This window comes from Triturus cristatus, chromosome 2_1, assembly GCF_964204655.1.
Source record: "Triturus cristatus chromosome 2_1, aTriCri1.1, whole genome shotgun sequence".
Lineage (NCBI taxonomy): Eukaryota > Metazoa > Chordata > Amphibia > Caudata > Salamandridae > Triturus > Triturus cristatus.
Window position 1 is genome coordinate 699444453 of NC_140581.1, and position 25007 is coordinate 699469459.

General features: G+C 44.5%; 1 protein-coding gene across 1 annotated transcript in view; it reads left to right on the plus strand.

Moving 5' to 3' along the window:
• COMMD10 (COMM domain containing 10) overlaps positions 1–25007 on the plus strand; it is an 836536-nt gene that overhangs the window by 519680 nt on the left and 291849 nt on the right. The gene's annotated exons all lie outside the window — the stretch shown is intronic.

Here is a 25007-nt window from a genome sequence, read left to right on the forward strand (position 1 = left end):
TCTGAACGGAGACCCTACGTGCTCCCTGGTCCTGGCAGAGCGTATGACCTCACGCGCAATATTTCACGTTTTAACGAATGAGAAGGACAAAAGCCCCGCATTGATTTCTTGCTGCGCTGCATACAGTCAGCAGTATACATCGACATTGATCTCACTGCGTAAGGAATACTTAACCAATACTTCCTGAAAAAGATTGCAATGCAAGGATTAAAAGATTTTTAATTTGAAACATTATCTGCTTTCAAAATCACAGTGGAATAGGCCAGTAAATACTCGGGAATTTTGTTTCCTACTTTCTTGGTTATGTTTATGCGTTGATTTCCTTTTCGGTTTGAAGGTAGCGTTGAGTCCATTGCATAGTTCATTTCAGCTTCAGATTTATTACATAACTTTCAAACTGAAATTATCCTTTGGTGCCGGAGGCAGTCTTGACAGGCTCACACTGCGCAATTTAGCCCTGTTGTAAAAGCACGATTTAGTCTCATGACAAGCCCATAACCATAATGAGATAAATATAGTTAAGGCAAATGTGTTGGTGACTGGATTATCTTTTCAATACACCTAATGCATAGATTTACAGGCATAGTTGTCAAGAGTGATCTAGCACGATCATTTGCCTCTTTTTTTAACTTTACGCTGTCGCTGCTTCACAACAATCATGGTAGTCTTTGCTCTGGTTTTCAATGGGGATAAGTGGCGGTGGCTGGGTGGACATGATTAGGGTTCATGCTGGTTTTCTCTTCTTCCAGGAACCTGGGTTTGGCGGCCTGCAAGATTGACACAGGGCACATCTGTGGCAATACAGGTGTTGATTCCAGGGAATCCCTTACACTGGAGACAAGACACCACCTAATCATGGGGAGAGCCTGGTGTGATCCTAATGTACTGCACACAGTAAGACTGAGAGATGCTGCCAGATGTTAGCCTCTCTGGATAGTCAGATGGACACTCTGTTGGGAATGTTGCTCTGACACCGGAGGGGCACCATTCCAATGAATAGCGAACCCGGTACCTTCTTTACGCATTCAGTTCCTGAAGGATCAGGAGTTAGTGCTGGTTTCCCCAACACAACTACAGGACTTCTAGGCCTACATCCTTGCACCCATAGTGTGTCCTCACAAGGATTTTGTGGGGTTTATCATGGCACGTTGGACTCATGATACCAGGATTTAAAAAAAAATAAACAGCTTCTCTTGTATGCATGCTGTCTTCGATGCTCCACTCTGGCTCCTTCTTGAGTGCTCTGCGTGCAGATTAAACCTAGCAGGATTACCTCACCACTCCGTTCCAGACCTTGGTGGTGAACAAGTCCCCTGTGGATCCATCCAGGTCTCCTCTTGGCAAAAAACTTAGTAGGGAAAACTGAAAAATGGGCACAGACCTTTGGCACCAACCTACAGACCAGTAATGATGGTCACGTAGATCGGCAACCCAGCCAAGCACTACTAAGGCTTTGGAAGCACTATTCATTGAAATGCTGGCATCCCAGCTGTACACTAACAGCATCTATGTTTTGATGGCTGCAACAGTTACCCCAACTAAGGTGGCCCTGGTCATTGAGCTCTAGGTCTAAAACGTGCTCAGGGGATTTAAAGGAGGCCTTTGTCCCAGGCCGTCATCTTAAGAGCTTGAGACCAAGAACCAAAGATGGCAACGGTGAATTTACATTTAACATGCATGCATCCATATAATTACAATTCAGGTACTTAATCTTCCAGGATCTGACAACCTGGTGACCCTAATTATCTTATGTAGAGAACCAAAATTGTAGAGTCAATTATGTTATGTATACATATTTAGTACATCTCACATTATATGCATAGTACTATGTCCTTGGTTAAATATACTTAGAGGTTGAAGAATAATGCTACATATGCCGTCGATTAAAACGTTTTATTGAAGAATTTCAACTGTATTAAAAGAATGTCAGCCCACCAATGTGTTTTCTACCTTGCTTGAAGCTTCCTTAAGACTGCCTTTTATTGATACAATAATTACAATACATTATATTCAGTCAAATCTATCGTGGTTCAAACTGTACAATAGAAATATACACCGACCCTAGTATATGATTACACATACCTAATTCTTATAATCAGTATTTCATATTTTCGTAGTGAAGGTACAGAGAAGGCACATTTTTCCATAAATTGCTTATTCAGAGTTGTCAAATTTAAAAGCAAAATCTATTTATTAGGCCTGGGCGGAGTTAGAACTATGCAAAGTAAACCCCAAAACTCGGCTGTGCTGTGCGGAGTACCGCAAGTGGAGGAGTGCGTTAGGTCGTGCCGTTTGCACTGATTTTTAGCAATGGGTGTTTGTTCATGCTGGAAAATCAGTGCGAACATCACCATGCACAGCGCAAGAGGGCGCTGCTTCTTTCTGCCACCTAAGTAGATTTTCTACTCAAGTGGCAGTTTCCTAAATGTGAACGGAAGGTTTCTTAAGGCGAGCAGTAGCGATCATCCGCGACTGCCCGCGTTGAGAAATCTCGCCGGGAGGTGGTCTGGAGTAAGATTTTCCTTGCTCGCCAACGTAACGTTGGTGAGCGTGAGCGAGGAAAAAACTCCACTCTGCTATGTGGAGCGGAGTATTGCGGAACTCCCCATGCTGCGCGGAGCAGAAAAAACTCCGCCAGCGGAGCAGAATTTCATGCCCAGGCCTACTCTATTTTAATTTGTTACATATATACATTGTTTCCAAGAATGTTCCACTGTTGTTGTCTCTTCTGTCACTACTGTTAGGACCTACAAAGTTAAAGCCACATAGTGCTGGGTCATTATGTGGTCTCACACATCTGCCTCTTTCAGTATATTATATGTGTATTACCCAAAAGCCCTTCTAAAAACAAATTAACTTAGGGTTATTTACGAGTAAGCACCAATGATAAGATCTCACATCATCATTCACCATTCTAGCTTATTTGTGTGATATCTACATTTTAATAAGTCTATGCTTGAATCCCGGGCATTTTAAATTAAATTTGTGTGAGGAACATGTTACTACTTACCAAGGATTGTATGTAATTTTGACATTAGTGCTAGAGACCACCTTATAATAGAACGGCTTGCACTATGTTAAATGTTAGCTCCACTGTAATTGTAACTGGTCTTGCCTGTGTCATATGATGCATGCAGAAAAAGTGCCCTTGGATAACTGGTACTGGCTCACAAGGAGCATGACGTCCTAGAATCCTTTAGCTCAGTATGTAGTGGTAATGGCAGCTTCCCTGAAGGGCAAAGTATCATCATTCCATATAGAGTAGGCGACATTTGTTTTTTTTACAGTTTTTATTGATTTTCGGGTCATTACAAGTTCTCTGAGCTTATCGTTACATGTATATGTCTTTGATATTTCGACATATATATTGGGCAGTGATTACTGTACAGAGATAACAATGATATTATATCAATGTTTACACATCTGTGTACATTTGCATATGCAATTCAAAACGTTGCAATAGCTTCCGGGCCATCTCTGCTCGTATATATAACTTAGTATACACATCTTACTGTATTGCACATCTCTTTCCTGTCCTTAAATCTAATCCTGATTTAAACATAACTCCCCCCTCCCTCTTCCCTATGTACTCAGATCTGCTTCTAGGCATCGATTGTAGCAAATAGCACCGCTTTCTTACTCCAGGACAATTAAGAACACATCACCAACAGTAAATATCTAATACATGATATAACACTACCACATCCTGATCTTTCCTTACAGTTTGTATTATAGCAGATTATTGTTGTCCTTATTATATTGTTGTCACCTCTGTTGCTATAAACTCCTCCAGCATCACATTCCATGCTAACGATACAGGCTTTTTACATAAACCTCTGCGTTCCTCTCTCTGTAGCTCTGTACTTTCAGCCCTGCCCCATCTAACCAACTCATTATACCAGTCAACACGCTGGTGCTTTATTTCGATTTCCATCTCATGGTTATTGTTCTTTTAGCTAATATCAGTGGCAGGTTGACAAATCTATATGTGGGATTTCCGCTTTTGGATTTAGGACTGAAACCCAGTATATAATGTTCTAGTGAAGCTCAACTTTGCCCCAGAGCTATTGTGTTTAATATTGTATGGATCTTAGACCAGTAAGGTATCAGCCTAGGGCAGGCCCACAACATATGTAGTAAATTAGCATCGGGTTTTTGACATCGTGGGCATGCATCTGCTATGTCTAGAAACATAATACTTAGTCTGTGGGGGGTCAGATAAGCACGGTGTACTATCATGAGTTGAATAAATTTAAACTTCAGGTTACGTGATATCTTCCTCGGGTATTCAAGGATTGTACCCCACTCCTTATCTGTGAGCACTCTCCCTATATCAGTATGCCACTTATCTCAGAGAGCCTGCAACGTTACTGCAATGTGCGCTCGGATCCCATAGGCTAACCATTTGGTTAAATGACTTCCGTTCCTCATTAAATATTGCATGCGTACCAGTTCATGTGTGGGGGGCTCAGATCCCTCAGGTGCCCATGTATTTCTAACGTATCTCTCTATGTTCGCATGCAATAGGAATAGCGCATTTGGTACTCCCTGTTCCCTCACAAAGGTGGTGTGATTCATCAATGTACCATCTGCAAATAACATTCCCACCGTATCCACACCTGCTTCTGCCCAAGTATGTATGTTTCTTTGTGCTACTGTGTCTAACGGTAGAGGAGTACCCAGTAGTGGAATGTTGGGGGCATAAGGAGTCTGTACCTTAGTGTAACGCAGTGCCCTCCTCCAGTACAATAATGCCACTTTCAACAGTGGAGGCGCATTCAGTGGAATCCTACTGTTTGGTAACAAGAGTGTATGTAGCCTCCCCCTTCCCCAGTCGCGTTAGGACATATCAACCTCTTGCAGATTGTGCCCTGCAATCCAGTACGGCAACCATTGTAACTGTCCTGCATAGCAATATACCCTGAAGTCTGGGACTCCCATCCCCCCGTGTCTAGTACCGAGTCGAAGTTTTGACAGCCTTATTCTACGTCGTCCCATCCCCCATAGCTCCACCAGTAGAGTATCCAATGTTTTAAACACCTGCATAGGTAGTACAAGTGGCAAATTCATAAAAAAATAAAGTAATCTGGGGAGCATTACCATTTTGGCAATAGTCTCCCTGCCTGCCACTGAAAGTGGCAGGGACGTCCAGAATTGTATTTGTTATTTGAGTGAATTAATCGCTCGTGTTATGTTGCCATCTAGTACGTCCTCTGTCTCCCTGTAGATTTGAATGCCAAGATACTTAAAGGTAACTGGTGCTGTTTGAAACATCCATTGATCGAAGTGTAGTGGGTCAAGTTGTGTATGATCTGTAAATGAATATGCATATGATTTGGCGTCATTTATAGAAAGTCCCGACAATGATTGAAACGTGTTAAACATAGCAGGGATTGGTGCATAGTCACTTCAAAGATTTCCAAAGTAAAGTATAATATCATCCGCGTAAGCTGATATAATATGCGCCTCCTTTCCCATACATATACCCTGGTGTTCCTCTAAGGTGCGTATTTTGAAAAGGAGCGGTTATAAGGCTAGGATAAATATTAATGGTGATAGCGGGCATCCCTGTCTCGTACTCCGTTCCATATTATACTGTTTGGAAATATAAGTCCCTGTGCGTGCACGTGCTGTGCGTTTAGTATATAGTAGGGCAATCCACTTCGTGAAGTTATCAGTAATTCCAAATTTCGGTAGAGTGCGAAACATGTATCTCCATTGTAAAGAGTCAAAGGCTTGATGCAGGTCCAGCGATATACAGCCCTGCGTTTTCTTATTTGAATGTGGTTGTGACATTAGTTGGTGTAGCCTATGAATGTTTAGAATGTGTACCTCCTTAGTCCAGGACCGTGTCCAGGAATAGTAAAAGTTCATTCAAGGCCTGAGAAAAGAAGCTTTCAAACAAAAGCAAAAATACGGTCCTATGACCTCAAGGACACTGCTGCCAGGAACATGAAATCCAATTTGTAGATATGCTGCAGTCATGGCTGAGTCCTTAGATCTGAAGATGTAGACTCAGGGATGAATCCTCAACCACCCACAGATGGAACGTACTACTTCAGTCCCTTGATGGATGAGGTTGTCCAGTAGCTCAAGGCACACAGTTGTAGCGAAATCACTGAATGCCGTCAAAGTGGTGTAGCCAGATCACTTGTTCTTTTCCGGTCAGCAAAGGCCTTCCAAACTTCCAAGACAAGAGAATCGTTCTGCATCAACATCCTGGTTCGATCCTCCTCCTCTTTCTTTGAAAAAATGCAGTTGAAGAGAAGAGTTCCAAGAGAGAATAAAGATCTGCTCCCTCGGCTTTGGCAGAGGCCTTACAGACCAAATTATTTTATTGGGGTTCAGCCAGTCACTCTTAGCACTATCTCATGAGATACACTCCACTTTAGTGGAAAATATAGTGGGTTTTCTTTTCACTGCCTCCTGGGCCCAAATAATTACTGATGCATGGGTCCTCTCAGTGATGAAGAAAGGATGTTCTTTACAGCATCCTCGCCCACCGCCACGCAAACTGCTTCCGACCCAGTTGACATCCCAAGAGCTTTTGCAGTTGGTAGAATCCTCTTTTCGGGAGCAATCCAGTTGGTCCCAGAAAGGGATATTACTTCTGCTGTCTCCCTGAATAGAAAAATTAAGAATGGCTCTGCCCTGTCTCACACCTCTTATCTAAATAATTTTCTTCTCATGTAAAAGTTCAAGATGCTGTCTACCATAATAATATTAAGTAAAATTGTTGACTCATAATATCTACCAACAAAAGTACATGCATATATCCAGTCCCACCATATTACACAGGGCCTAAATAATTCTTGGCATGGAGGTACAGCTATAATTGAACCACAACCTGCACATGAGAAGTGCTGGGATATTTCCATTTCTCACGTGTAGATATTTTTGTAGGTAAATTTTGTAAGGCCAATAATTTTCCAGTCATTTTTTAAACAATATTACTAAATAGAACCGTCTTTCACAGTCCTGGGTCATTCAGGTCAATGTGCTGTATTGCCAATATTATTCAGTTCCCCAAAAATGATGGGTCAGAAGTACCACATTCAAAACAAGAGTGCCTCTTCTATTGTTCATATATTGACTATATTGTTTCAATTGTGGTCAGTTGTAAAGGACGCCTGGACAAATTCCACCTCCACTGCAAACTAGCAGAATTTTTCAGAAAACTGAAATTGAAGGCTTTCTTTGAAAAAATGGTCCCTATAACCGAGAGCGCCCACCCAAAAGGTGACACTGACTTGAAAACAAAATTTGCATTCTGCCCCCACTACATCAACGATTCCAGCAGAGATAATCGCATTTGAAAAAGCTGTTTACACTGAAATGAGACATTGAAAGCCAAAGAGGCATCTCACAGCATGACAAAGAAGGAAACCACAGCTCTCAGAGAACTCAGAGAACAGACAAATGTGATTATAAAAGCAGCAGACAAAGAGGGCGACATAGTCTTACAAAGCCAGCAAGACTACAAGCAAGAATGCCTCCGCTTACTATTAGATAGCAAAAACGATAAAATTCTACAAGAAAAACCTACAAAAAACTACAGCTGGAGATAAAACACCTGGTGGAAGAGGCAGACCAGGGGGACTGGATTTCCAAAAAGGAAGCAGAATTTCTCATCACGCAGAATCCAAAAACCCCATATTTTTATACGTTACCGAAAATTCAGAAAAACAAGAACTCTCCACCAGTAGTCCCCGGTATAAGGTCAGTACTAGAACCTTTATCCCGGGTCTGCGATTTCTATTTGAAACCATAAGTGCAACAGACATCCACATATTTGAAGAATACCAACGATCTACTCTGCTTATTACAGAATATGGATTTCGACCCAACAACTAGTACCTTACTAATCCTGGATGTAGAGAGCTTATACACCAGCCTTCCACACAAGGACACACTAGAAGAACTAAAGGAAACTCTGAACCAAAGATAGTGGAACGACATGGCACGATTCACTTCATATTTCAATGTGTCTGCCTGGCCTTGAAGGAGAATTTCTTTGAATTCGAAGACAACATTTACTTACAGACATTTGGAACATCTGTGGGCAGCACCTTTGTGCCTTGTGTAGCAGGATGGTATGTATACAATTTTGAGAGGAAGTACATACTACACAACAGGAATATACACAAGGAAAACATACAACTTTGGAAACGCTATATTGACGACATCCTAGTGATATGGAAAGGGGACAGAAAAACAATGCACAACTTTCTAACCTGGATAAATATGCCAACCTGAAATTTACTCACACCGACAGTAAAGAACACGTCACCTTCCTAGATGTCACAATATATACAGAGAATGGAAAACTTGAAACAAGAACCTACCACAAACTGACTGATAAAGAAACATTGTTGAAATGTAACAGCTTTCATCCGAGAGCTCTCCATAAGAATTTCCCATATGGTCAATTCCTCAGATTAAGAAGAAATTGCTAAAGAAAGCAGATTTCGTCACACAGTCAGAAGACCTAAAAGGAAAACTGCGGAATCGCAATTACCCAGAAAGAATCATCAAAAAAACTTACATAAGAACAAACAATCAAAATAGAGAAAGCCTCCTAGAACCATCCACCAAAAACAATGACACAATCCCTATGACATGCGTAACAACCTACAACACGATCTCAAATGATGTCAAGAAAATCATCAATAAAAATTGGTGCATTATAAAAACAGGAAACCCGAAATGGGACAAACCCCTCCCTATTTTCCTTCAAAAGGCAATTAATCTGAAAGACAACATTGTAAGGACTAGACCACGGATTAAAAGAAGCGAAGGAAGAACTACAGTAAAAGGAATACGACAAAACTAACAGATTACTTCATCAACTCAAGTCATACCCCTAATGATTTTACGTGGTATGTCATTGAGCAGTTAGAAAACACCCAGGACAATATAGAGAAACGCCTTTTTGAGAAAGAACAATGCTGGATCTATCAGATGTCCACTCATGAGACTGGACTAAATGACAACATCCCTTGAAATACTGTATTATGAACTTTGCTGAAACATATGAACTATAGAATACAAGTGGGACCTGGGAGAAGAGAAAACAAGAATTTGCAATGCAATAGGTCTTGCATTTACGTGAGTTTTAGCTATTGGCATTGTAAATGACAATTACTTTTATTTATGTTTTGGTTTTTAAAATGTAAATAAAAGGCATTATCATTTACAATCCCAATAGCTTAAACTCCTAGACCTATTGCATTGCAAATGCTTGTTAATCTGAGTACCCGTGTCAAGATTAAAAATAAAATTGATGTCACTGGGTATAATGGCCCAAACATCAGGGTTGGGACAACATGTTTTAGCCTCACTAAGTGCTCCTGAGGGTCGATGGGCTTTTCTTCAGGACCAAAATGAGTCTAACCCCTATTCTACTATGATATGCTTTACCCCATATCTAATATTCGAATGGTGCGACACTTTCACACTCACTGACAAGCATGCACACTATTACTGACCAGACTTAAGGGAATTTTCCTATATATGTCTAGAACAAGAGAGAAACACAAAGATAAATTATAATTTCTCATATTTGACACATAATTATGCCTTCATGCATCAAATTCTAAGTGCCACAACATCCTAGGTGTGTGCGTCACGGCATCCACACGTGAAATCTCTGCACTCTAGCACTCATAATAGGGCACACATCACAGTTAATCCAACCCACTGTGTGTAATGTGAACACACCCACACACATCCACACCATTAGCTCATAGTGACCTATGCTGTTAATCAATGGCTTAGGGCTCCACAAGTTCTCAGGCAAGGACTGTCCCTGTAGCCACACAGGGAGATTGAGAATGAAGAGCGCTATAGTTAGTTACGGTTGTAAAAGTGTGCAGCAAATCCCCTCCAAAATATGCCCCAGACTTACTTCATCAAGGGTTGTCGTCCTGCCTTACACCTGTTTGGGGGTCCTCTGAGCCTTGAATTTAAATGGCTCTTGTTCGATGGCTTTAATATATACTCTCAAGCACATCCTCGTTTCAGTCGTGGTCTTGGCGTGTTCCAACATGCCAGTGCTTCACGTATAATGGCGCATACCCATCACACCGATATCATGGGGTGGGGGGGGAGTCATACGTGGGTGAGCATTACAATCTGAGCCTGGTGGGAAAGCAAGTCCCAACCAGGTCCTGTGTCCGCTCAACCCCGATTACATCAAAGGATTCAACAGTTATAGAAGGGTGACTTTCCCTTCAGTCTACAAATGTCCTAACTGGTGTTTGGCTAGTTATATGATGTCAGCTCAGAGCCTCTGCGAACAAGATGTTGTGTTTTCGTATTGTTTGTGTTAATGAAATCATTTAAATGCAATTTAAAATACCATGTAAAGTGTAACCTTTACAGAGACCGTATCAATCAAATTTCCCAGAAATGTGCTGTCTGAGCAGTGACGCTCCTATCATACAGCATCGTTACGTTTTTAAACATTGATTTGTAAGCCTGACGATACGTAAGGGGGCAGTGTACTCTGCATTAAAACTGTATTGCCCTCCAGGAGAGGATGTTGAGTTGTACTCGTTCCCCCTCAAACACACCCCTCTCAGTTGCTAGCCACATAATTGGTGCTGATCTTAGAGTGTCTGCCTTTTCTGTTTTGCGGGAAACTTCTCTCCCAAAGTGGCATCTGCAGCCTCCCAGCAAAGCGGTGAGCAATAAAATAAGAATGGGTTCAATCGGTGCAGGAATGATACTACCGAGGAACGAAAAGACAAGCTGGGGACAACATAGGATGTGTCTGCAGAGCACGAGAGCGGGCTTAGTGGGTGTGCTGCAACTAGTGCAGCCTCTGTGCTGGGTGTCGGGGATCCCCCTCCCCCGGGGACCTCCCCCATGACAACCGTGCTGGAAAACAAACAGCATCCTGGCGAGGCTCCACGGGAGTGGGGCCTATCTGGCAGCGCAAGCCTGGGCGCGGACTTCTGGAGGCGCCCTCCCCTCCCAGGAAAGGCGGCTCCCGAGCAACTCCTGACAGCGCACTTCAGATCCCCAAACCCTGCGGGTCAAACACATTTATGGCACCGTAAAACATTGGTTTCTTGTGTAAACCAGACCGAGCTGCATGCCCGAAACCGAGAGGCTACTTCACTGCTCCAAGCCCACGTCAAAGCCATCTTTTCTGTAGGAGCTGAAATGTTCCAGCTGAGTTGAACACACTCCTGGAGCACGGCCCGATGGGGCTGATGTTGTTTTGTCACGGTACTGACCTCTTTTGAGATCAGCTTGTCATCGCAAGCCTAACTGAGCTTTTCCGAACACAGACACCCGAGTGTGTGTCTTCATTTTAGAGTTGTCTTCTGCGCTATTTGTAGATACGACCTATGCTACTCTTGTAGCCTCTTAGGGCGAGAAAGCAAAAGACACACAATTGATGGACAGAATGCAGAACAAATCAAAACATTCAACCCCAGTCAAGAGATCTGGGTTAAATCCATCATTCTTTTGCTCATCATGCCACCCCAGTTTAGACCTGGCTATATGCAAATCAGTCTTGACCCTGTGCCTCATTGGAACAGTCCAGCCCGAACTGCCAAGCCAGGTCCTCCCTGGACCGGAAACAAGCATCCTAGGACCGGTTTCGGGGTTTCACCCCTCTTCAGCCAGTATAGCTTGATTCCAGTGGCACAGTGAGCCCAGGATTCACGTCTGAGCATACCTGGCGCACTTAGGGTGAGAAAGCAAAAGACACACATTTGATGGACGGAATGCAGAACAAATCAAAACATTCACCCTCAGTCAAGAGATCTGGGTTAAATCCATAATTCTTTTGCTCACCATGCCACCCCAGTTTAGACCTGGCTATATGCAAATCAGTCTTGACCCTGTGCCTCATTGGAACAGTCCAACCCGAACTGCCAAGCCAGGTCCTCCCTGGACCGGAAACAAGCATCCTAGGACCGGTTTCGGGGTTTCACCCCTCTTCAGCCAGGATAGCTTGATTCCAGTGGCACAGTGAGCCCAAGACTCACGTCTGAGCATACCTGGCGCACTTAGGGTGAGAAAGCAAAAGACACACAATTGATGGACGGAATGCAGAACAAATCAAAACATTCACCCCCAGTCAAGAGATCTGGGTTAAATCCATCATTCTTTTGCTCACCATGCCACCCCAGTTTAGACCTGGCTATATGCAAATAATTCTTGCCTCATGGGAACAGTCCAGCCCGAACTGCCAAGCAAGTTGAAACCGGTCCTAGGATGCTTGTTTCCGGTCCAGGGAGGACCTGGCTTGGCAGTTCGGGCTGGACTGTTGCCATGAGGCACAGGGTCAAGACTGATTTGCATATGGCTGGGTTCAAACTGGAATGGCATGGTGAGCACAAAAACGATGGATTAAGGTCCAGATCTCTGTACTGGGGTGAATGTATGACATTGTTCTGCATTCTGTCCATCAACTGTTGTTTTTGCATTTGTCACCCCGAGTGGGACGGGTATGCTCAGACGTGAGTCCTGTGCTCTCCATGCCACTGGAATCAAGCTATCCTGGCTGAAGAGGGGTGAAACCCCGAAACCGGTCCTAGGATGCTTGGTTCCAGTCAAGGGAGGACATGTATGACATTGTTTGGCATTCTGTCCATCAACTGTTGTTTTTTCTTTTGTAGAGCGGTTTTAAAGTGCTGCCGTGCCCGGGGGCATAGGTGCTAGAACAGATGTAAACTGGAAGGAAAGCACAACAAGCATCGATCTCTTATCTTTTTGGGAAACAGGCTATTATTAGCATTAAAAAAAGTATATTCATTTTATACAGTATAACACAATGCCGTCAATCGGCAACCATTTTCGTGTATCCATAACAACAGACAAACTGAGAGCGAGATTGACAGAATTCCGCCTGTGGAATTGTTCAAGCCACGTGTTGACATTACACATGTATTACACGAGAGACAAACAATTGCCCGAGGCGCAAGCCGAACAGTGAGAGGATCATACAATGAGCAGGTATGCGCATAGTTGCGCTATTAGATTAAATGGGCACGTGTAATACATAGAGGTCTTGCATATTAAGAGTGCAAGAGCATGTGCAAAAGTTCTTTCATCCCGCAGGGAGAGAAATAAATGTGATGATTTTGTGAAAGAGGGAGCCAGAATTTATATGTTATCATGGTTCAATAAAAGTAGCTTAATAGAAGGCGGGAGAAAAACGGGATATGGTAGATGTGGGTACGAGGATGTTAGAGGGATTGTGGGTTGAGGGAAAGTTTTCACATTAAATGTAACGAGGGTGTATATTGTGTAGTTCATAATTTTATTTTATCTAGGGGAGGAAGGAATGATCGTTAGAGGGTCACAGGGATGAGTATTTAGTTTTGTTTTATTTATTTACTTTAAATCGATGGTTGAAGCACAAAAAGTTATTTACGCAAGATGTAACACTGATTTACGAGATAACTGCTGATAATGGTACACTCTAGTAATGATATATCTTCTGAATTGTTAACTTGCAGTTTCCCCTGACGAAGGGCTGAAACAAGCCCGAAATGCATTGGGTTTTTAATAAAGACATGCTGTTCTGAACTATCCTGTATATTTGGACCGTATTTGCGAAGAAGTCTGGATGGGCACACGTGAATATGAGAAGCATTCCATATACACCATGTCATATATGTAGATAAGAAAAACAACGTGAAGAAAGTGTTGAAAAAAATACTGTGGACTAAATTGGACTATGTTGATCAGGTTAAACGGTGAATCATTGGTTGGATTTGGAATCCATTAATGCAGTGCGTCTGGGAGTGGAGCGTGAATAACACACGTCACACGTTGACAAGCGTAAAGGTCAATCCCCACCCCATGCAATACGTGCGCCGGCACACGTAACCACCATGGAGCAGGAAATACACAACCGCATATAAGCATAGCCTCCAGAGACAGCACATAACATGCGGGATGACCGAGGCAGATCAGGTATCACGGAGGGTGAGATACCTTGACGAAGTAAGTGGGTGTGCAACGGGGGAGCCTGATATACAACCCTATAGGGTGAATGTGACTGAAAAGTTCCTCCATCTAACTCTCGTTAGAGTGTCCACCCCCTTGGCCGATCCCAGGTAGAAAGAGGCTACCACCACTAAAGTCAGTTACCATTTTCTCACATTGCTTTTTTTTTTTTAAATAGACATATCACATTAAAGCTTGACCCTATATATATATTTTTGTTTACACAATGTTGATAAGACCGGTAGGCATAATTATGGATGCTAGCGCCGAACGCCCCAAAATTGAGAAAACCCAGACGCATGCCTACAAAATTAAGCACAAACTAAAATGGCGAAGCGCTCATTGCAAATACTTTGTTTGGTTGTCTGTCTTTTTTAAACTTGCGATTTTGTACATAGTCCTGGGAGACTAGTTGGCTGTCTAATTAGCTCAATAATACATAGGGAACATCATCTTATTCCGTATGTATTATCTTTCCATCACCTGACTATATTGTCTGTCCTGAAAAACATTTGATCTGTAAAAACAATGATTCTTACGTATGTTTTTACATACGCTCTCTCATTTGGAATTGATAAACAAAATATGTGGAATACAAAGTGGCACATTTGCTACAACAAAGACCAAGAAGGGAAAGGTTCCCATCTGGCTCAGTATTGATTTATCCTTTGACATTTGCCTGTGTGTATGTTTGTTTACAATTGAGGTTTGTTTACAATCTCTTTCCAGGAAGAAAGACAAAAGGGTGACTTTCCTGCTAATACAGTGGGTTGAAAGTACAATCCACCCACACAATTTCGACATGCTTTAGCGTGAATGCTGACTTTTCCTTTTGTTCTTAACGAAAGCCATTATACCCCTGAGAGGCACCATAGTAAGATGGCTGAAACATGTAGACCGATTTGAGGATAAATTGGATCAAATTAATACCCTTCACTATAAACTTTTTTAACATTGACCCATACTTCCTTGATTAAAATATATGTCATATTGACTGGGAGTATTGAGCCAATTTTAAACACTGCACTTAGTTACTAATTCACTCACCATCACCACTTCACCCTCGAAAATCAAACCAGCTCTGCTGTAATCAGGCATCGTAGCACACGCTGGAAACATTCGGTGACCAGGATGGGCACCCTATGATGAAGCATGTCACCTACTAGGTAGGTGAGTGAGGGTTCTTTTAAAAACCTTATGGGTTCCTAGGCTGTATAACTACCAAAAATACCTACGCAAAGGGGGTTATAGGTATAATAGTGAAACTAAGGAAAGACCCGTTCTCATTTTGTTACTGTACTGAAGCAAAAAGTGGGACATCGGAGTTGGGATCGTGTAACTCCACTGTCTAAGGGTCCATCCTACTGTGGCTTTAAAAAACTCTTTCAGCACTTGACTCCCAATAATAGCAATAATGAGCAATCCCAGCCTTCTCTGGGAGGTTAGTATGGGGGTACATAGGCTCAGCTCTTAACACCACACCCAGCAGCGCATTAAGATAATTTTTCAGCCCAGTGCTTTTCTTTTAAAAGAGACAAGGACTTTAGAGACAAGTGCTTTATTTTACATCAAAGCACAATAGTATACTAAAATGATATGGTAGATATCCGATACGTGTGAGAGCCATATGCTCCCAGGTGGGGCCCCTGCTGAGCACTATTCCCCCCAATCTCCTGTAAAGTGGGCTTGCTCCTTTACCTTCGATCAAGCAGGCCTCCTTGGGTTCCTAAGACAAGTCCAGCAGTTCTTCCTTCAGATCAGATTCCAGATGATGTCCCTCACTGCAGTGGCATAACGAAACATGAGGGGCCCCCCCTGCAAAGAGCATGGAGGAGGACCCCCATGCACTGGACCCAGTCAGGAGCTCTCTGGCCCATCCGTGCACAGGGTCGGAGGGGACCCCTTGGAGTCTACGGCCCCCCTGCACTGCGGGTCCTATTTTTATGCCACTGCCTCCCTGCTGGGTATTGTCAGGCAGGCAGCAGTCTCTGAATAGAGAGTGATGTGCAGTGGTATCCATTCCATCACTTGAAAAGCAGAATGAGTCGCATGGGGTAAAGACTGAGTGTTTTGCAATTGGTATTTACTAGGTGTGCAAGTTTGCTTCAAGGGTCTAGGTAATTTGTAGCAATCCGTGGAATCAGGGCCAAATCTTGGATGGATGATTGTATTATTTTGTAATTTCATTTATACAGCGCTTACTACCTTTGACGAGGCTTTGAAGCACTTTACACCTGGAAGCACTCTGCCCCTAGAACCAACATTGGCATTTAGTCTATTCTAGTGGTTATTGGGATTAATCCTGCATTCTTGCAAACTAAAAAGAAAATGGCACTACTGAGGATGAGATGGGCCCTTTGAAGTGGGAAGACATCATGCCGAAAAGTCCCTAAGAGGCCCTTATGCCCCTTCCCGCCAACAAGCCCCATCTGGCAAAAAAGAAAACAAGCATTGGCATAGCCAATAGGTCTCGCCTTTGGGACCTTATAAGTGTTTAGCCATGCAACAGTTGCATAACTAAATACTTATAAGGTCCCAAAAGCGAGACCTAGTGGCTATGCAAAGCGGCCGTGCGGCCGCGAAGTGAAAGTAATTGCGGTAAAGCGCGGCGCCCGCGCACATGCACTGTAGCTCTAGGCTGGCCTGGTAGCATTTTTTGGAGCCCTCTCAATAAGTCTCGCCAGACCAGCGCATGCGCTGGGTCAGGAGAGACCTAAAAAGCTTGCTGGGGATGATGGGTCATACATTCAATGGACATCACTGTTCAAAGCCTCCAAACACAATCTGGAAATCTACTCTTTGTTCTCTTCCACCATGCGTTATTCACTCCTCACCAACTGACCATATGAAGGAAGCCAATTTCGTGTGACACATGGTAGCACCGTGTGAGTTGGCAGCTCTCCAGAAAACAGGTTTCCAGAAAACCTTTCCATGTATTTACTCCAGTTTCTTTGTGGTGGATAAAATGAATCCATGTATCTGTGATCTTTCACTTTGGAACATGTGTATTTGCTTTTATAAACATATATTCTTTTAAAGATTGGCCTCCATTTTATTGCCGGTTGCTCTTGTGATACACTGATTAATAAAATAGCACTGGAAAATGCACTTGTTTGGTTCGCAAATCAGGTGGGAATGGAAACAAGCGTGAAATGGCGAAGTGTGGGCTGGAACTGGCCTCTCCCCGTCCTATTGCCACCTGGTATTAACTGGTACTAAACGTCGCCTTGAAACAAGCTTGTTTTTCGATTTTGTGGCATATTCCGTCAGCAGTGTATTTTTGGCGGCGTATCTTATCACCGCCTGCGCCGTGAGTCGCGCGGAGGGAGGCGGCTGCCCTTGAGTTATACAGCCTTGTCTGCGAGCAAATAAAGGACAACGAATGTGCTCCGTCAGCAGAGAGGAGTTGTCACTCTGATTTGTGTGTGGAGCTTGAGGGAAACCTAACACATGCATACACCGCCCGGAATTAAGACCATACCCTTGCTTTTATAGTATGTCACTCTGGGAGCGCGCGCAGCATTGCAATCACGCTGCTGCTGAGTTATGTCCGCGGCGCACATGTGCTGTAATTGGAGGACGGAGCAGATGGTGCCGGCTCACTGGAGATGTTTCCATTAAAATATCCTGTGTACTGCATGTGGCTCCAGGATTGCTCACTCTTGGAGCCTTTCTTCTCCGGGGAACATTGCCATTTACTCTCCATTATGGGCTACAATATTGGCAGTTTACGGAGACTCGTCACAAAATCTGGTGGCTGCAGGTTTCATTCTCCTTTAGAGGAAAACACGCGATTCAGAAATTTCCTGAAACGTGTTCAGGATGATGGGTATCCTGCAATAACGCTCAGGTGAGAGGAGGGAGGCAGCAGCCAAAATGCAAAACCTTGAAAGAAAAGCAGAACTTGAAAAAATAATATGCATTGCGTCTGGACAGAAAAATGCTTAATCACCTGTGTGAATAAGTAGCCCTGTCTGGCTCAATCTTTTAATTTACCAAAAAGATACGGTGAATGAGTTAAAAAAAAAAAAGGGAAACATTTTTTTGCACTGTCCCAATACGTTGAAAACCTAGGATGGAAGCTTGTGTTACACAGTGCTGGAGGTAAATGAATAGAGCGATTTTTAGTGATTCACATTTTCCCCTAGGTCAAATGTAGTAGTAGTTTGAAACCAAAATGGTTGGCTGATTAGGCTAATCTCTAATTTATAAGCTCTTTACACAATAGTTCAATATTATGGCTGGAATACTTACCAGTAATCTTCATCATTCCAATTCGCACCTGCTTTCCCCTGTATTTCATCAGTGAGTAGAAGGGTCCACCTCATAATACCATGCCGGCCCCTTGCAAAGCTCCCTAAATTCTTTCAAAGAAGTAGTTTTGCCCCAAACCTTCCACAGTCCATGCCTCCACACTTGCACCCATGAAAGATGGACTGGTCCAAGTCTTTCCCGCTACGGTGTCAATCATAGGTGAGCCACCTCTGGGTGCGACAGTGGGAGGATGTGAGGGTAAATACTAAGGAACTGAAAGAAAGAAAGAAAGAAAGAAAGAAAGAAAGAAAGAAAGAGAACGAAGATTACTGGTAAGTGTAATCCAGGCATTGTCTCATCACCCCTTCCTCACCCCATTCTCTGCTCAATGAGGATCCACCAAAGCCGTAAGATTTCAGTGTGATCCACATCCAACTTCTCAACTACATATCCGCAGTCAACAGCAAGAACCATGTAACAGAAAAAAGAATCTTATGCAATACAATGTGTAAGACAGCCCATCTGAGGACTGAACACCATGTGGTCCACTGTGGAGGCAACAGCAACTCCAAAGTTGGTTCAGAACACTGCCACTCCAGCAGGTGGACACTTGGATCACACTGGGCAGAGCCAAAACAAAACCCAACCTGGCACCAGAGAGAGCCGCAGCACTGTGGAGGAGATGTCAGTGAAAGGAACAGTACCACTGGGTCGTGATGTCCAGGAATAATGCAGACCACCCCAAAGCAAAAAGATACAATGCACTAGGAGGTGAATGTTAGCAGAAGGGAAACCCTAAACCACAGACAGGGGATCCACCAGAAATCTCATTTCAAAATAGCTCCACTGAGACCTTAGGAGCCACTGAGATACACATCCCTGCCAGATCGAAGCCACTTGAAGCGTCACCCAAGGAAGCTCGACAAGCAAGCACAGACAATGTAGGGATACCTGGGGAAAAGAAACAGTGCGCAAGAGAGGTACATCAAAAATCCCTCTACACGCAGCTCCCAGACCCATAGTGTGGGATCATCGGCATGTCAACCCATACCAGTAAACAAAGGAAATTGTGCAAACACCAGCTGCCAATGCCCATTTCGAAGGCAAATTACGAACTTGCTGAAACCCAATGAAGTAGGGCCCTGATGAGCATGATGCCAACGTGCAGATAAGCCCATAGCAAAACAACCCACCTTTACAAGAGCACAGTCAAACAGCTAATTATAATGCATAATTATGTGTGTGTGTGTATATATATATATATATATATATCACAAGAAGAGTTCCCAAACTCCAGTAGATAGCTGGAACAGGTACAGACCACAGCACGCTGAATATTGTTGTTGACAAGGTTTATTCCATAGAGTCAGTAGGCATGACGCGTTTCGGCCGTGTTACCACGGCCTTGATCACATGACACCATTAAGACCATACACAACAAATATAGTAAGTTGTAGACTCCTCCCATTTTCATAGGCCATTAGGAATGCGGCATACAGAACAGCAAACCTCCATATATATATATATATATATTCACTTAAAAAACCATAGGTTTCACACATGTTATAGTTAGCTGGACATTTCACTCGTGAAAAACCATTGAAATTCCCCCGTTATAGTTAGTGCAGGCAACTATAACTCACGCGACCACAATCCTCTGCTGATGACGTCAGATATTACATCACTGTATTTAGACACTACTTCGCGCACCGCACGCCCATGTTGCGCAGTTCGCTGAATTTTTCCGTTTCTACCGTACGCGCACGCTACGCGCACTCCGCGATTTTTCGGAACAAAATTAAAAGAAATTTTGGCCCTTGGGGGTCCTTCTGGGACCCCCTGACAAAGGCTAGGGGGTCAGGAATTGTCCACCCTGCCCCCTTTTCACGTTCTCCACCTTTGTTTTTCACCCCCTCAGACTGCGAGACACAAAATGGCGGCCAACACTTCCTGGTTTCGACCGATTCGAATGTTTACTAAGATCTAACAACCAATCAGAATCGCGCTCGCGCACAGCAGCGTGCGCGTACGGTAAGTTTTACCGTACGTGCACGGTGCGCGCTTATAGATATATATAAGCTTTTAAATGCTATTTTTTCAGGAAATACTGAACAGATTTACACCAGACCTGCAAAAGGCACATCCCTGACCTGAGGACTACCTCTCTGCCAAATTTCAAGTAATTCTGTTCAGCCGTTCGGGCTGTGGCTTGGACTAAAGGTCCTATGGAAAAATGCATGGGGGAAACGCGTTTTGGGACCCCCCCTTTTTCTCAGCCCCCGCTTGACGAATCCCCCCCGAGACATTCAGGGAAGGAGCGGAGCGGAGCGCCCCACCTATTTTGAAAATTTCGCGAGGATTCGTCAATCGGCGCCAAAGTTATTCCAAATAGAATGTTGCGGATTTCCTATGGAAACACGATCCTAACTATAACTATCTACTGGCGACCGCCAGTCGATTATTTATATATATATATATATATATATATATATATATATATATATATATATATATATACATACATACAAACACCTGGCAACTTAAACATAACATACATATATAATATATATATTACCTACTGGCGGTCGCCAGTAGGTAGTTATAGTTAGGACCTATTATCGATAGGAAATCCGCAACATTCTATTTGGAATAACTTTGGCGCCGGTTGACGAATCTTCACGAACTTTTCAAAACTGGTGGGGCGCTCCGGTCCGCTCCTATCCCGAAAGTCTCGGGGTGATTAGTCAAGCGGGGGCCGAGAAAAAAGGGGGGTCCCAAAACGTGTTTTCCCCATGCAATCCACCATAGGAACCTTTAATCGCAGCTACAGCCCGAACTGCTGAACATAATTACACCAAATTTGGCAAAGAGGTAGCCCTTTGTTCACACTCGTGCCTTTTGGTTAAATGGTGTAAATCCGTTCAGTATTTCCTGAGCAAATCAAAAGTAAAATCACATATATATCTGGGCGGAGCCTAACCACACATCTCATCGTGAGATCTGATTGGCTGTCAACACTTCATCCAAGAAGTGTTGGCAGCCATCTTGGGACCAATATACATGATAGCACCTCATTAAAAAGCATTGCAGTTAATAGAAGGTTTTAAGACTTTAGTTACATTATAAATCATTTGTTGATGGTACCATACTCATTTTAGGAATTGTGGTGTGTTCTAAGGGGATTTTACCATGTGAAAAAGCCTTCTGCTGGGATATCATGAATCATGTTTGAGAGAAAACTATTTTCTTATGCTTTTCCCACAGAGGTTTGGAAGGTGATCTATAAGCTAAACTGAGAGCATATTTTCTGTAACTTCACATCATCTTTCTCAGTCATGTGAGAATGAAGTCTGACATTCTCAGTAAAACATGTACATCCAACAAGGGCAGAGACTGTCAGTTGATTCCTTTGTGTTCTACTGCAGCTTCCCAGAGTTTTCTAAAGAACAACTAGAGCGCTAACAGTCCTACTTATGACAAATGTATTGCACACCTGAAGCCATCTTGATTGGAATAAAGTGGTAACTCTTAAAACATTTCATTTAAAAAGAACCAAAATGAGGGTGTTCATTTTGCCATGGAAAGTATGATTAGTGCTGCAGAAAGAAAACTTAGGGCACATTTTGAGTGACTTCTCAAATCCTCTTCTATTTCATTAAAAAATTCTGACATGCTGTAACGCCCTGAACGTCTCAGGATCGTTTAACAGACACGATAATGAGAACGCAACCACTTGTGAAGGTTTAGTTATTTTAATGAAGGCAAAAATAATACAAGGAATAAACAAAGGTTATAGTCACTGGAATCCTCCAGGCTAAGTACGTTACCAGCCCACAGCACGGATGGTCCTAACCGTCCTCTGCATATACGCCGATCCCGGCGTATGCCAACAGAGGGCAGAAATGAAATGGCCGACAATGCCAATCGGTAGGCTGTGAGGGGCACGAAGAGTGTTGGGGAGAATCGAGGAGTCAGGGAAACACCCAGCCGGGGTCTCTACCTGAAGGGAGCAGCCGCTCAACCTCTTCCTCAGACTGCACCGGGACGCGGAGTCACCTCCTGGTGATGCGTCACCGATACCCCAATCACAAGCAAAGAAGACTGAACCGAGAGCAGCCGCTCGATCGATCCTGTGGACTTCCGAGTCTGTAACGCGGCAAACACCTCCTGGTGTGCGTTACAGCTGGCAGTCCCTGTATCTCTGGTCGGGCTGGGAGTTACGACTCCAACCAGCAAAAGCGCCACTGCGCTTTGACTCAGCCGAGTCAAAAAGCGAAGCTCAATGGGTATCCGGTAGAGCTTCCGGGTCCTTCACAGGTGACGATGGGGCAAGACACGGCCCAGGGAGTAACGACTCGACCTACCTCCGTTCTTGCCTTACTGGAGCACCACTCCGGAACACTGCTCTTCACTAAGCAGGTACGTCGGTGTAAACACAATATCCGACAGCGTTGTACCTCCCGGTTCCTCCCTTTATAGGGCGTGTTTTCCTTGAGTTATGTAACAGCTCTCCTGTTTACATAAGGGCGTGTTTTCCTTGAGTTATGTAACAGCTCTCCTGTTTACATAAGGGCGTGTTTTCCTTGAGTTATGTAACAGCTCTCCTGTTTACATAAGGGCGTGTTTTCCTTGAGTTATGTAACAGCTCTCCTGTTTACATAACCTCTCAACCGCTAAGCATCCTGGGAGATGTAGTCCGTTTTCGCTGGTTACCGTTTTCCTCCCCTCGCATGACAGGAATTCTTGACAGTACATCCTCCCTCTCAGCGGCTCCCCACGGGTCCAGCGCTGGCAGGAAAACGCCGATGGAACAAGGAGACCAAGCGCGGAGCATGAACCCCTTCAGCCGGTTCCCATGACTGCTCCTCCGGGCCATAGCCTTTCCACGCAACCAGGTACCACAGCTTCCCCCTGCGCCATTTGGACGCCTGTATGCCCGACACTTCATACTCCACCTCCGACTCCACGCATACCGGCCTAGGTGTCCCAGACGGCTTGGAGGGTGCTGGTTTGAGCAATGATACATGAAAGACAGGGTGTATCCGCAATGACTGGGGCAAGCACACCTTCACGTTCACGGGACCCATACACTTGGTAATTCGATAGGGGCCCATGTACTTGGGATGGAACACACTGTTCTTTCGAAACCTCATGTTTCTTGTGGATATCCAGACGTAGTCTCCAGTGCGGTACAGTGGCCCGGGCCTTCTCTTCCTGTCTGCCGCAGCCTTGTATCTTCTCTTGGCCTCTATTAGGACAGCCCTTGAGCGCATCAACGTGTCTTTTATGTGTGCCACCCTGTCCGCTGTGGCGGGAATCCTGTCCTCTCTGAACGGATGTAGAAATGGCAAGAACCTGGGATGTTGGCCATAGTTGCTATAGAACGGAGATGACTGTGTGGAGCTGTGAGTGGCGTTGTTATAGGCTATCTCTGCAACCCATAGCAAGTCGACCCATTCTTCCCTGCCCTGGTCCACAAAACATCGCAGATACTGTTTGAGCGTTTGGTTCAGGCGCTCGGTTTGGCCGTCCGTTTGAGGGTGGTAGCTGGTGGACAGGGCGGTCTTAACATGCAGCGCAGTGCACCAAGTCTTCCAGAATTGCGCAGTAAACTGCGACCCCCGGTCCGACACGATCACCCCAGGTAATCCATGCAGTCGTACCACATTCTTTAGGAGTAGTGACGCCAATTCCCCGGCCGTAGGGACTCTCTTGCAGGGGATGAAGTGCCCCATTTTCGTCAAGTAATCCACCACCACCAGTATTGCCGTCATCCCCTGGTCTACCGGTAGGCCCACCACGAAGTCCAGTGATATGCTATCCCATGGTCTATCCGGGGTCGGAAGTGGATGTAAGAGCCCTTGGGTTCGGCCATGGTCGGCCTTCATGGTAGCACACGTAGGACACTCCTGTCCCCACCTCCTGACATCCACTCTCATGGTTGGCCACCAGAAATGCCGTCCCATGCTAGCCACCGTTTTTTCAAAGCCCAAATGACCTGCGCATGGAGAGTCATGGCACCAGATGAATGCTTGTTTCCTTAGCCTAGGCGTGGGTATCAATAGGCACCTGCCCTTCAGGGGTATCCCGTCCTTCAGCTGCCATTCTCTGTGACTGAGGAGCCACCTCCGCCATGCGAATGACCTGATCCCTCTCTTTATTCCCCTCAGGAAAGTATCCGGTTGGATAACCCCCAATACCATCCTCGGGGAAATGATGGAATGCTCGGTCGCAGGCAATGGTTCCTTAACTGCAGATTGACGGGACAGGGCGTCCGCCTTCCGGTTTTCCGTCCCCGGCCGATATGTGATGCAGAAGTTGAATCCCGCAAAGAAGATCATCCACCGCAGCTGTCTGGGAGAAAGGTGTCTTGTGGCCGTCATGAACTGTAGGTTCCGATGGTCCGTGTACACCGATACCACATGTCTTGCCCCCATCAACCAATGCCTCCATTCGGTGAAGGCGTCCTTGATTGCGAGAAGCTCCTTCTCCGCAATATGGTAGTTGCGTTCGGCGTCGTTGAGTTTGCGGGACATGTACGCAACGGGATGAAGCACCCCTGTGTCGTGGTTGCGTTGGGACAAGATAGCCCCCAGCGCCACATCCGATGCGTCCGCTTCCACCACGTAGGGGAGATCCGGATCGGGGTGAGCCAACACCGGCGCCTTACCAAAGGCGCTTTTCAGGGCCTCAAAGGCTTTGTTCGCTTCAGGGGACCAGACAAACTCCTTGGACTTCCTCAGTAGCTGTGTGATTGGGGCCACCAATCCTGAAAATCC